We start from the raw sequence: 15,129 nt of genomic DNA on the forward strand, positions 1-15,129 counted from the left end.
CATTGATAAAGAGTTTAGTATGTGCCGGGCACTGTGCTAAGTTGGAGATACCAAAAAATAAAACTAATAACAGCAGCAAAAAAACCCAAAACACCAGTTTCTGCTTCCAAGGAATTTACATTCTAAATAGAGGAGATAACACATACATAAATCAGCACATAAAAGACAAAATATTGAATGAATGGAAAGTAGCCTTAACAGGGATGGCAGTAGCAACAAGGGAAACTCGGGAAAAAAACAGAACAAAACAAAGTAAGGGAGACTAGAAAAAGACCCCTATAGGAGATGGCAGCATTTGAGCTGATCTTAAAGGAAGCCAAGGATTCTAATGGTCAGAGATTGGAAAGGAAGGTATTCCAGGCAGGAGGAACTGCCAGGACAAAGACACAGAGAAAGGAGGTGGAAAATCATGTGGGAGGTACAGCAAGATGGCCTCTATGGCTGGACCAAAGAGTAAATGGAAGGGAGTAATGTTTAAAAGACTAGAATGAAAGGAAGGGGCCAAACTGTGCAGTGCTTTAGATTACATATAAATTTAAGTTATACAGAGAATATGTAACCTTGGCTCTGTGACTCACTACTGATATGACCTTGGGAAAGTCACTTTATATTTCCTGGGTCCTCAGTTTCTTTTTCTGTCCAATGAGAGGTAGACAGTCTCTGAGGTCCCTTCCAGCTTTAGCTTGTCTGATCCTAATAAAGAACCCAAATGAGTGCCATGGCTTCTAAGTACAGAATACTAATGAAAGAGGTTGACATTGCTCTAAGGGCCTTGGAAGGGCACATTCAATAAAAGCTGGAGTCATCAAGGAAGGCTTCCTGGAAGAGGTGGTCCTTCAGTTGAACTTTGCTTGAATGATGTGGGTCTGGTGTATTCCTAGACCACCTGAGATTGTACCTCTCCATGTACCAGGCTGGAAGGAAGCTGCTTCTGGGAGAATCATGAGAACTAGAGCGTGCACGGACATTCTGTGTTGTCCTACCATGTGGGTGGGATGAGCCTTTCTCCATTGTTGCATAACAGAACTAGTGGTGTCTTCAAAATGACCTGATTTGGCACCAGCTGTGGCTTTTGCTACATTTATGTCTAGGGGAGCAAGATGGCTGCTTCACTAACTACGCAGTATGAAAGAGGGCCCCACCCCAAGGTTGTATGACCCCAGAGAAACATGTCTGGGTCCTTTGCCTTTTTGTTCAGCGTGGCATATACTAAATGCTTCCTTAATCCTATTCATTCACTCTTGGGGAGGTGGGCCACGCTGGGTCAGTTTACGGAGAGCTTTAAATGCCAGGACAGAGGCAAAAGGGAGCCTGTGAAGGTTTTTGAGTAGGAGAGGAGGCATGTTTTGGAAAGAGTGAGCGGCCTGACGTGGCTGAAGTGGAGGGTGTCAGGTAAGAAGTGGTGAAATTGGACGGGTGAGATGGATTCTTTCAATAGATAGCCTTGAATGCCAGGATGAAGAATTTGGATATGTTAAGCAATGGGGACCCACTGTAAGTTTCTGAACAAGGGAAATCCCATTTATCCTTGTCCACAAAATATTAAGTCTAAAATATTTGCCCAATCCTCCAAATGCTTTTCAGCAACAATTTGTGGCTCTCAAATGCTCCCTCCCTACTTTTGTCTTCCCATTTCCCTTAAGTTTATGGAGCTGCAGACTGGAAATAGCTCCTAATAATGACCAATGGCGATAACAGCTGGATTGCTGCCCAGCTGTTAAGTGTCACAACCCCTTGATACATGTCAGTTTTTAAAAATAACAATTATATTTGATGAATCATATTCAACTCAGTCACCATGCTGCCCTCTCTCACTCTTGTGTTAGAATAATAATCAACATTTGTAGAAAATTTAAAGATTAACAAAGTGCTCCGTGCATACTATCTTATTCTAGCTCTCCGACTACATCGTGATGTGGGCATTAGACATGTTATGGCCTTTTCCCAGCCCCCATACTGCTTTGCCTCTCTGCAGCAGTTGACACGCCTAAGCCCTCTGTCCTTCTGGATCTTCTCTCTGGGTTTTCAGGAAACCGCTCTCTCTTGGTTCTCCTCCAACACATCTGACCATTCCTTCTCAATCTTCTTTGCTACACTATCATGTCATGACTCATTATTATGGACTGACCCCAGGTTTTGTCCTGGCCTCCCTCTCTTTCTCTACACTCTGTCATAGGCTCATAGAGCTAGACTTCCAAGGCTGTCTGCTCCTACCTCCTCATTGCACAATTGAGGAAAATTGAAACCCAGCAAGTTGGCAGGCAGGTGGTGCAGTGGATAGAGCACTAGGCCTGGAGTCAGGAAGACTGGAGTTCAAATCTGGCCTTGGATGTTTACTAGCTGTATGACCCTGGGCAAGTCACTTAACCCTGTTTGCCTTGGTTTCCTTAGCTATAAAATGAGCTGCAGAAGGAAATGGCAAAACCACTCCAGTATCTTTGCCAAGAAAACCCCAAATGGAGTCACGGTCAGACACAACTGAAAAACAACTGAACAAGGTTAAATGATTTGCCCAAGGTCATACGAATAGTGTCAATGAGTATCTCTCTCTCTTGGTGATCTCATTAGCTCCATAGACTCTATAATCATCTCTATTCAGATGACTTCCAGGTCCACATCTCCAACTCTAGTATGTTCCTTTGTTTAGAGTTAACATTTCTGGAATCACCCTCTTCATACCTTGCTCTGATGGCAACCTAGATGGCACCTAGAACAGAGGTGTCAAAAGTGGGTCACCTGAGAGAATGGGGCAACACTCCTGAGTACAGGTCAAACTAGATTAAAATGTAATTTGGGAAATGCTTAATAAAATAAATAAAAATAAAATTGAACATAGATAATATGTGCTTTTCTAAGTCAATACTCAGCCTACAGGGATCAGTATGCCTCAGTTTCTTCATCTACAAAATCAGAATGATAACAATAGCTCCTACCTCTCAGCATTGTTGTGAGGATAAAATGAGATAATATTTGTAAAGAGCTTTGCAAACCTTAAAGCATTGTATAAATGCTGGTTATTATTATTGTTATTTTCATCATTATCACTATCCACAATCACTTATAGTTATGACTCTGGTCTTGATATTAGGGTTGCAGATTGAATAATTCTTAACTAGTAGCAATTGCAAAAGAAATCTCAAGCAGCTTGTTTATAGCAGAGCCCCAGAGGAGTACCAGGGGAGGGGAAGATGAGTCACTGGGTGGGGACTTCATCATCCCCATGAGCAGCATAGCCAGCCACTGGTGCTTCGGTAAAATTACCTACTCAGGGTCATACAGTAAATTAGGGGCAGAACCAAGACTAGCTTGACTCATTCCCGTGCCCCTTCCATTAAACCTTCTAAAATCTCTGTCTAATCCCTGAAACCCCAGACACATTTAAAATATTCAAGAAATACCACAAGTATCCACTTTCCCATCCAAACCCCAAGAAGTACTGCACTAAAGATTTTATCTTCTCCAAAGCCCTTTCTTGAAATAACAAGACTAATGATAGGAAAGACAACAAAGGAATCATTACATCAGTCTAAAAAATAAATCCTGCATTAGACAGATTCATCCCACGGCTAAGCCTAGCAAGGACTCAGATGATCCCCACCCATTCCCTTTCTTCAGACACAGACACCAACCACCCCCAATCCCAGAATAAGGGATCATATTAGATGCCTATGAACTATATAAAACAAGAACACCTCCCAAAAAATAAACAGCCACTTCCCTAGCCACCAAAAATAGGTGGTGGTGCTGAAAGGAATACTGGGGGTGGCAGTCATGTGGGCTGCACAGAGAGAAAAGGCTCTAAGCTGAACTTTTCTCAGTTCTTGCCACAAGCAGCAAGGGCAGAGCTGGCACCGTGTCAAGTTTTATTTAGGATATTTAGTCATATTTAGGATCGTGGGAACATAGATATACAGTGGGAAGGGGCTTTGGAGCTCTCAAGTCAAACCCCTCCTTATACAAATGAGGAAACTGAGGCCCACAGGGACTAAGTGACTTGCCCATGGTCACGTGGATACTAAGTGGTGGAAACAGGATTGAACTCAGGTCGTCTGACTTTCAAGTTCAGCATTCTTTCCATTGTGCCATGGCTCCCAAATCAGGAAGATAATTTGTTGAGTGGCTGTCATTCAGAGCATAGATTGACCTATAACACACCAATTTATTCAATCTATTAAAATTGAGGGCTTTTTCCTTTCCTTTCTCCTATCAAATCCATCAAATTCAACAAGCGATATTGCATTCCAGGCAAGGGAGTTCAACATATGTAAAGGCCCATGGGTGGAGGATGAAATGCTGAGCCCAGAGAGCAGTAAGTAGGCCAGTTTGGATGAAACAAAGAGTTTGTGAAGAAAAGTAATGTGTGTGTGTGTTGGGGGGAAGTCTGGAGCCAGATTTTTAAAGACTTTAAATATTGCAGGTAATATTCTTTGGGATTTAGTTAAGGAGATATTGGGGGGGCTCTGTAACCTTCTGAAAAATAAGAGTGGGTTCCTTTGAGTAGAGAACAACTCTTCTGGGTTTTAAGTGGAGGAAAGTATATTTAGATTTGTAGTCATCACAATGAAATCTAGAATGGGTCACTGAAGTAGGTTGAGGGTAGTAGTTCCCATTCTGTTGGCAAGTGTTTTCCCCTAGTTAGTAAGCTTTTGCAAGAGTAGAGGTAGGTGGGCAGCAATAGCAGTGGCAGTGGCAGGAGCAGCAGTAGCAACAGCAGTGGTGGTAGTGGTGGTGGTGGTGATACTAGTAGTACCAGCAGTAGTAGTACCCATACTAGGTATAGTACTAGTACACTAATACTCATAGTATTCATAGTATAAGTAGGAAGAGAAGAAGAAGGAATGGTAGTAGTGATGGTGGTGATACTAGTAGAAGTATTATTAGTAATAATCATACTACTAGTAGTAGTACACTAGTACTCACAGTAGTACTAGTAGTAGCAGTATTCATACTACTACTAGTATTACTACTGCTAATATAATAGTACTACTTTCACTAGTAGTAGTACTAATATACCAGTACTCCTAGTACTCACAGTATTCCTTGTATTAGTTGTAGTAGTTGTATCAGTGTGGTGGTGGTGGTAGTAGTAGTAGCAGTTTTAGTAGTAGGACAAAGAAAAATAACCTTGGTGAGAGGAGGTTTCTAGTCCGGCATTTTCCCAATAGTCCTATAATGCAGAGAAAAAAGGTTGCCTTGACTGATAGCGACGTCTGCTGTTACCCACTGTGAGCCATTAAGATCTAAAGGAAGGACCACTTTTGAAAAGCACTGTCACTCCTGGTGGGAGCTACCGAGAACTGCAAGAGAAGCCGCTATTGAAAGCTCAAGATGTCGCTGAAGTCTGTAAGATGAAGTCAGTAAGAAACTAGAGGAGGAGCCATGCCTGTTGACATCAGTTGGGAACAGCAAGGAAAGAACCTGTCTAGCCATTATTGCACTTAAAAGAGATTTGACAACAATATTTGGGGAAAAGTTGCTCATTGGAGAATGTCTTTATTTTCTAAGAATTCTGCTTTGCTATATTTTCAATTTTCAATGAAGTCTTCCTTCTGTCATTTTATATTTTCATGCTTTCAAGGGGAGTTGGTGCACTGTATGGTGCCACAGTGTGTTTCCCCTATCTCTTCTGGGTGAAGACCTCAAGCCAGAGTTGAGAAATCCCTCAAAGTGAAGCAATGAGCCCTTCAAGATGCAAGAGCTTCTGAAATAAAGGTTACATTTATAAATCTAAATATCATAGTAGCTAAATTTGTAAAGGAAAAAACTAGCCTTAAAGAAGAATAGGTAGCAAGTTGATAGCCACACATTTTCTCACACTATTGCTGTCCAAATATGACAAGCTGCCTACTATGTACAAGAACTCTGCGAGCTGCTAGAGATACAAAAATAAAAATAGGGATAGGCTATTTACACTCTATTAGGAGAGGGCTTACAGATCCAGAGCATCTCTGAGTCAGACAGGACCTCATGGGCCATCTGGTTCAATCCATACCTACAAGGAGAATCCCCTCTAGACCATTTCCAACAAGTGGCCATTCACGCTTTGCTTAAAGACCTCCAGTGATGCCTACCTCCTAAAGCGTTCCATTCTAGATTTGGATAGCTCTAATTTTTAGGAAGTTTTTTCCCCTCTATTAAGCCTAAACTTTCCCCTGCAATTTCTGGGAGGGGGGGGGGGTCAGAGGTGAAGTGGTTAGCCCAAAGAAGACTGGGGACCATTTTATTCACATCTGTAGAAATTTTAACATGGGTTCTATTCTGAGATCACAGAAACAACTCCAGGTTGGTGAGAAGTGGGGAGCTGGGGGAGCTATTGAGTTTAAAAGACAGTAGAGGCTACCCCGCCAAAGAATGAACTCTGCCCATTTAAACCTGTAGCTTGAGATGTTATGCCTTAGGACAACGTGGATAACACAGACATCTGGAAAATCCAAGGGACTCAACAAAAAATAAAGTAAGATAATGAATGATTTTATAAAAATCTCCAACCCCTGCTTTTGCCCTATAGTCCTAGGGGAGGAAGGAGAAAAATCTAAAAGTTGTGTTTTATTCTACAATTAATTAAATAAAAATCAACGTAATAAACATTTATTAACTCCCGTGTGGCCACCACTGACCAAACCCAACCTGTGGCTCATACAATTCCAGAGGTCCTCGTAGCAGGGCCCAGCTATGGCACTTCAATAACAACTGGGCAAGACCTACACACGACTGGTAATCAATTCCAAGGAGCCTGAAGGAAGCGAACTTGAACGCCAGAAGCAGGCGGAGGTAGGACGGAAGACTTCTGGGGGCCTGGGGCTCAGCATGAACTGTTTATGGAACATTGTATCAAGGACACAGGAAGTTATGGCCTTGCTGTATTCTGTCCTCGTCAGGCCGTGACTATACTCTCTCTATATAGAGAGTCCCTACGGAGGATGTTCCAAACCTTCTCTCCTCAAGCCTCCCATATAATTTCTTCTCCCCACCTTCCTACCTGGATAATTCCCCTTATACTCTCAGCTATCATGGTGCCTAGCATATAGTAGGCACTTAATATTTGCTGATTGGTTGACTTCCTGAGAAAACAAACCATTCATTTTGAGTTCTTTCTTCTCTAACATCTCACAAGTCCATGGCATCATCCCCCAATCTCTCCTCCTTTTTCTAGTTCCTGATGAAGAGGTGGTCCTTTTTCCCTTCCAAGGTCAACCTCTATACCACGTGCCCCTGATCTCAGCCCATCTCATATTCTCTAGCAAACTGGCACCACCGTCATTCTTTCTTTTTCTCATCTTCAATCTTGCCCTATCTACTAGTTACTCTCCTGCTTCCTACAAACACACTCAAGCGTCCTCCATCTTAAAAATAAAACCCAAACCTTTTCTAGATCTTATCATCCTTTCAAGCTGTAATTCTATCACTCTCTTCCCCTTTTCAGCCAAACTCCTTTCTATACTGTCTACGTTCAATCTCTCCACTTCTTTTTCTCTCATTTACTCTTCAGTCCTTGGCAAGTTGATTTCCAACCTCAGCATTCAATGGAATTGTTATCTCCCGAGTTACCAGTAAGCCCTTCAATTCTAATGACCTTTTCACAATCTTGATTTTTCTTGACCTCTCTGTATTTGACATTGACCACCTTCTCCTTTTGAATACTCCTTCTTTTCTGGGTATTTATGACCTGGTTCTCTTCCTACCTGTGTGACTACTCCTTCTTAGACTGCTAGCTTATTACCCATATCATGTTCCCTAACTGTGGGTGCATCTCAGGCCTAGAGAAAGGTTGTCTTTTTTCTCTACACTCTCTGTCCTGGTGACTTCATTAACTTCTATGGATTTAATTATTATCTCAGGCAGCTATGTGGCACAGTAGTTTGAGCACTGGGTCTGTTGAAATACTACCTCAAATATGAGCGTTTCTCAGTTTCCTCCTCTGTAAAAGGGACAGTGTCAGACTCAAAGATCTCTTTTAGTCCCAAATCTACGATCGTATGATCTCAATGTACTTGGAACATCTTCCTGCACCCTGCTGTTCTTAAACCCCTGGGGCCCATGAGCACCTTTGGTGAGGATTCACCATATCTAGCTGGTCTCAGACCCACTGCACTACAGCCATCTTCCTGTTCAAAAACCCTTCCCCACTATTGCCTCTTGCTCCAGAAACAGTAGTCGAGCCTACACAACCATATCTGGAAAGAACACGTCAGTCAATTGCCTTACATCTCCACTCACCATCAATGAATGATTTTCATTCGTTCGTTCATTCTACGCCAGTGACTTCTAGATCTATAAATCCAGCCCCAATATCTCTCTCAAGCCCTAGTCCTATATCATTAATTCCTATTGGACATTTCAAACTAAATGACCAATAGGCTTTTCAAACTAAACCTATCTAAAACAGAACTCATCTTTTCCCCCAAATCTACCTCTTTTCTGAAACTTCTTTATTTCTGTTGAGGGCAACACAATCCTTCCAGTCACCCAGATTTCAAAGCATCATCCTGGACTCCTCACTCTCACTTACCCCACATATCTGGTCCACTGCCAAATGTTGTTTCCACCTCCATAGTGTCTCTCATATCTACCCCCTTCTCTCCACCTACATAGCCACAACTATAACCCAGGCCTTCATCACCTGTTGCCTGGACTCTTAAAATAGTCTCCCTGCTTCATCTCTCCCCATGCTATCCCATCCCTACGGGAGCCAGAGTGAATTTTCTAAAGCATAGGCCTGACCTCATTATGCCCCTATTCAATGAATTCCTATTATATCTAGAATCAAATATCTACTTCTCTGTTTGGCATTTAACAAAAGCCCTTTACAATTTTGTCCCATCTTACTTTTCCAGCCTCATTATATACCTCTCGCTCCCCTGGTAATACACCAAGGTACAGCCAAACTCATCTTCTAACTGTTTCTCACATACCTCCAAACCTTTCCATTGGCTATCTTCCATGGCTGGAATGTACTCCATCCTCACCTGTCCCCCTCAGAATCCCCTGTTTTCTTCAAGACTCTTCAAGTGCCCCCTTTTATTTCCTGATCTACCTAGTCTCTAGCTGGCCTACCATTTCATGAGATCCCAGATTTATCCACTTCATTTCTGGCTCAACCCATCTTTAGACATCTTCTCTACCTCTTTAGGAGTAGCCTTCCCTCTATGAAGAGGCCTCTATCTTGAAGCTTGCTCTCCTGATTGCTGAGTGCCTAGACCACATGAGGGGTCCAACCATGCTCACTTCACTCATAAATCAACACCCTTCCGGAATTTTTCTCCACTTCTCACTCCCCACCTTATCTTGCTATCTTGCTATCTTCCCTTAAAAGGTTTTCTTTCTTCGTGAGAATGCAAGCTCCTTGAGGGCAGTGATTTATCTTGCTTGTTTATATTTATATCCCCCATACTTAGCACAGAGACTGGTACTTAATTAATATTCTCTCTGTCTCTCTCCTCCCTCCCTCCCTTCCTTCCTCCCTGCCTCTGTCTCTCTTTTTCTCTCTCCCTCTCCTTTTTCTCTGTCTCTCTTCTCTCTCTCAGTTTCTCCTCTCTCATTTATCTACTTACCTACCTATTTATCTATCCATCTATCTACCTACCTACTTATGTATGTCTATCTACTTATCTACCTACCTACTTATTTATCTGTCTATCTATCTACCTACTTATCTATCTACCTACCTACTTCTCTATCCATCTATCTACCAGTGCCTCCCCCATCATATTTAATCTATCATATATAAGTATATTTATCCTTATATGTGTATATATGTGTGTATGTACGCATAAGAGTCAACATGGGCATATATATGATAGATGGATATGCTGGATGGATATATATATATAGAGAGAGAGAGAGAGACATACATGCACACATATATGCCTATATGTGCCCATGTTGACTCTTCTTGCTAAATTATAAGCTCTTCAAGGATACTTTGCCTTTGCATCCTCAACCTAGGGTAGTGCAGGGCCCTGACACATAGTAGGTACTTGATAAATGCTTGTTAATTGATTAACCACCACATTTCAAGGAGGGCCACTGGCAAGCTGAAAAGCATTTAAAAGAGTGCCAACAGGATGTAGAGCGCCCTTGAGGTGACATTTTAGGAGGCACAGTTGAAGGAATGGAGATGTTTAACTGGGAAAGCCTAAATGTCAATTATTATTATGACTGTTATTAATGTTGGGCTATGTGATTAGTAGTGTGTGGGAGAGAATAATTAGTTAAGGAGAAGTGGAAGTTTGAGCGATTGATTGGGAATGTATTTAGAAGCGGCAGTTTTCAGGAGATTCTGAGCCTGCTCCCCCTCTCCTACCACCCCTCCCCACAGTGTTCTGATTGTTTACTTGGACAAACTTCCATTTAGGGAGGATAAGGAAAGTGAGAATGAAGTCAGGCATTGAGACAGGGGCCCCAGCCTGCATCCAGCTTGTGAGATTAAGGTACTCATTAAACTGTAAAAATCAGAGAAATGCCCAATCAAGACAACCTTGAAATACCACATTACATCCATCAAACTGGAAGAAACATGGCAAAATGACAAGGCTTAATGTTGGTGGGAAAATGAGTGGATGTTTCTGATTCCCTAGGAAGTGACATTCTATTAACATTGTTGCTAGAACTATAAATTGGTTCCTGCTTTTTGGAGGTTAAGCTGGTGACATCCAGTATATATTACATAATCAATCATATCTTTTGGCCTAGTGGCTCCACTGTTAGGCCTTTACTTAGATGACCAAATATTCGTAACGGCCTTACTACTTAAAAAAAATCACCTTTATGTCCAATGACTGGGGAATGGCTGAAAAAGATTGTGGGATGAGAATGCAATAGAGGGTGACAAGAGTCCTAGGAAGTAGCCTGATGGAGTGAAAAAGCACTAAACTCAGAGTCAGGCTAGACCTAGGTTTGCATCCTCCTTCTGAAACATCTTCAAGGGAGTGATCCCGGCAAGATGTTCACCCTCACTGAGTCACAGTCTCCCCAATATAAAATGAAAGTAAAAAGACTTGCAGTACCTCTCCCATAAGGGTGTTGTAAATAATAAGTGAAGGAACACACGCAAAGACTTTACAAGTCTTAAAGCTCTTTATGGGACAGCTATTATTATTACTGCCTTATTAAAGAATGAAAAATAGGCAAACATACTAGGAAGAATGGAAAGCCTTATACAAAATGATGCCAAAGGAATGGAAAAGCAGAATTAGAAGAATATCCACAATAACTATGATTGTACAGAAAACAGCAAAATGTTTAATACATAATAATAATAATTATGTATAAGTACCTAGGGGAAAGGGCAGCTAGGTGGCATAGTGGATAGAATGCTGGGCATAGAATCAAGAAGACTTTTCTTCCTGAGTTCAAATCTGGCCTCAGATACTTACTTGTGTCTGACCCTGGGTAAGTCATTTAACCCTATTCGCCTCAGTTTCCTCATCTTCCAAATGAGTTGGAGAAAAAAATGCCAAATCCCTCCAGTATTTTTGCTAAGAAATCCCAAAATGGGGTCATGAAAAGTTGGACATAACAGAAATAACTAAACAACAACAACACAGAAGGAGATGGAGCATAAAGAAGTTGGTATTGATGATGGAAAATGCTGTCCACATCCAGAGAAAGAACTATGGAGTTTGAATGCAGATCAAAGCATACTGTTTGCTCTTTTTTTCCTTCTGTTTTGTTTTGTTTCTTCTTTCTTGTGGTTCTTCCTACTGGTTCGAATTCTTCTTTATAACATGACTAATGTGAAAATATGTTTAAGAGGAGTATATATGTAGAGCCTATATCAGATCGCATGCTGTCTTGGAGAGGGAGGCAGGAAGAGAGGAGGAGAAAATTTAAAACTCAAAAGCTTGTGGAAGTAAATGTTGAATACTAAAAATAAATTAATTAATTAAAAAAATAAGTTGATATTGGTTATTCTTTTGTAAATTTTTCTTGTAAAAATGTAGCTTAGATGATATAGTTACATTTGGGATTTTGCTCATTATTTTGTGCCTTTGTTTGTCTTTCTTGATGCTGGCTAACTTACAATTTTTAAAAGTATATTTATAAAACATTCAAATTTAAAGCCACCCCATGAGTCCTTACCTAGCCATTACTAGCCAATATGTACTTTCTGACCTGGTTTTTTTTTTTTTTTTTGGGCAATTGGGGTTAAGTGACTTGCCCAGGATCACACAGTTGGTAAGTGTCAAGTATTTGGTCTGAGACCAGATTTGAACTCAGGTCCTCCTGACTTCAGGGCCAGTGCTCTATCCACTGTGCCACCTAGCTGCCCCTCTGACCTGTTATTTTAGAGGATTTACAGTGTGTAGCATTCATTTGGTAACCGGTTATAGAATACCTTGTAACATCTCTTCTACTGTCCTTGTCTTCAGGACCGAAATTTTTTTTTTTGGTTAGTCATTATTTCAAGTGTGTCTTTCCTGTGCTGAACCATGTAAATTCCTTGAGGCCTGGGTCTCTGTCTTGTTCATTTAAGTACCCCTCATAGGCCATGTGCTACACTCGTGGATAAATAGGAACACAAATGTCTATTGATTTGATTTGAAATTACAAGCTCTCCTTAATGGAAAACTCTATACACAGAAGTTATTAAAAATCTACAAAAAGTTGCTCGATTTTTCTAATCTGAAGGTCTCTGGATCAAGAGTTTCAACTGGGAATTTCAAGAAGCCTTGTGGATGATCTAGGGAATGTGTGAAGAATCCCCCAATTTCCTACATTTGGAAAGAAAAAAAAAACTCTACTTGGATATTCCATGTTCAGGGCTTCATGCCCTCTACCAGTTAGTACCTCCACTAAAAGCTTTCTCTGATGCCTCATCATTATATGGCAGCGACCCTGGATCATGCCAATGGAGGGCGCGTTCTGTCAAGTCCTACCAAACTGGAAAGGCTTTGAGGATATATGTCTACTGTCCAAGGACCAGCCTCGTTAACTGTGAGGAGACTCCTCCCCAGGCTGACCAAAGGGTGACTGATTTTTCAGCCACAAAAACTCTCAAACAACATCAACTACGTCACAGAGGGTTTCTGATCTCAATCAACAGAGGGAGCGCACCCAGCAACCAAATGATGGTTCCTTAGAGCTTTGGTTACTGACTGACTTTCTGAATGGCAGAGTCTGAGGGGAACGAGACATTTGGGCCTTTGTGAGTTGGACGTGCAAATTGTTTTCTTGTGAAATCATGCCTGGAATTTTTTCTTATGATTGATTTATAAGAGACACTCCGGGAAAGCATAGAGACCGCAACTTGTTGTAGTATAGAAAAACAGTCCCTGGAATATCCAAAATTTCCACAGGAGAGGGTGAGGTGGGGAAAACACTCCTAATGGTGACAGTTCTAAAGGAATACAATTAAACCATAGTCCAAGTGGAAAAGTTTGCCAGGGGTTAGGCCCCCAGTAGGCTGACTCACTATGACTGGACTCAGACTGCCAGAGTAAGCCCGCTTCTGGCTATAAATAGTGTGTACTTGCAGCTGTCTTTGCTGGAGGTTTCTGGATAAAAGAGACATTGTGGAGGAGGTAGAGGCATGAAGGTAGGCAGGAAAAAGTGTGTGTGATCCAGGTTGTGTGAACAAAATCTCAAAGGTAGGAAAACAAATGACACATTCAGGGTACGGTGAGAGGAACAAAGGGAAGTATTTAAACTGAGGTCCCTAAGGGAAAAGGGATGTAAAAGGAAAGCTCCCCCCGCCCCCCTGTACCTCTCTCTCTCTCTCTCTCTCTCTCTCTCTCCCTCTCCCCCCCCCCCCCTCCCCCCCCCCCCCCCCCGCTCCCTCCCTCCCTCTCTCCCTCTCTCTCTCTCTCTCTCCCCTCTCTCTCTCTCTCTCTCTCTCACACACACACACACACACACACACACACTTACTCACACCAACACCCTGAAGCAGCCTTTCAGTCTGACACCAAAAGCCCCAGGTTCCTCCTGTCCTGTAGCATTAGGCACTGTTTATGAGTTTAAATGCCTTCTTAATTCTTCCTTGGTTTCTGCTACAAGACAAGACTCTTTCTCTCCTACTACTCCAATTGCTTCTTCTCTGTCTCCTCTCTCTTCCCATCCCCCAAATATGGACATAATCCAATGGTCATTCTTCTCCTGGTTATGCTTCTGACTTGATGGACTTTGCCACCATACCTCAACTGCCTCAGCACCTGGGGCCTCCTCACCCCAGAACATCCATCGGTCTCTGCAGCCTTCTCACCCTGGTACATCTCTTCATCATGTTGACCCCCATTTCTTATTGGCGTGTTCCATCTAACCATGGCCTCCATCCCGCTTTCAGATCCCTTTTGTGTGTTGTCTTCCCCCATTAGAGTGTAAGCTCCTTGAGGGCAGGGACTAGCTTTCTTTTTTTCTTTCTTTCTTCTTTTTTTTTTTTTGCATTTGTATCTCTAACACTTATCACTGTGTTTGGCACATAATAAGTGCTTAACAAATGCTTGCTGCTTGCTGTCTCTTCAATCCTTGCCCCTCTGCTCTTCACTCTCTCCATTCTCCCTGCTTACCAATCAATCAGCATTTATTAAGCACCTACTATATGCTAGGCCCTATGCTAGATGTTAGATGTACAAACAGCAAAAATTCTACAGTCCCTGTACTGGGGAAGAGGGGGAGGAGAGAGTCAGGAAAGGGCTCTTGTAGGAGATGACACTTGAGCTGAGTTTTGAAGGAAACTAAAGATTCTCAGGAGAGAAGAGGAGAAGGAGAAGAAAGTACATTCCAGGAGTGGGAGAACAGCTTATATGAAGGCAGAGGAAAGTCAGGAACTACAGGAAAGCCAATTTGGCTAGACCATAGGCAGACAGACAGACAGACAGAGGGAAGGATGGATAGATGGAAAGAGTCAGAGATGGAGAGAGACAAAGAGAGAGACAGAGACAGATAGATACAGAGATAGATTGACACATACATAAATGGATAGATAGATAAATACAGAGATAGGCAAACAGACAGATATATAGATAGAGACAGAAATGGAGACAGAGACAGACAGATAGAGACAGACAGATAGATAGATAGATACAGAGACAGACAGATACAGAGACAGATGAACAGACAAACAGATAGATAGATGGATAGATAGATAGATAGATAGATAGATAGATAGATAGATAGATAGATAGATAG

The 15,129-nt window shown here is 41.9% G+C and overlaps 1 protein-coding gene across 1 annotated transcript in view; it reads right to left on the reverse strand.

Moving 5' to 3' along the window:
* LOC114046382 (myomegalin-like) overlaps window positions 1-15,129 on the reverse strand; it is a 243,814-nt gene that overhangs the window by 184,048 nt on the left and 44,637 nt on the right. The window lies entirely within an intron of this gene.

The sequence above is a fragment of the Vombatus ursinus genome, unplaced genomic scaffold, assembly GCF_900497805.2.
Source record: "Vombatus ursinus unplaced genomic scaffold, bare-nosed wombat genome assembly UNPS02014782.1, whole genome shotgun sequence".
In the NCBI taxonomy this organism is placed as follows: Eukaryota; Metazoa; Chordata; class Mammalia; order Diprotodontia; family Vombatidae; genus Vombatus; species Vombatus ursinus.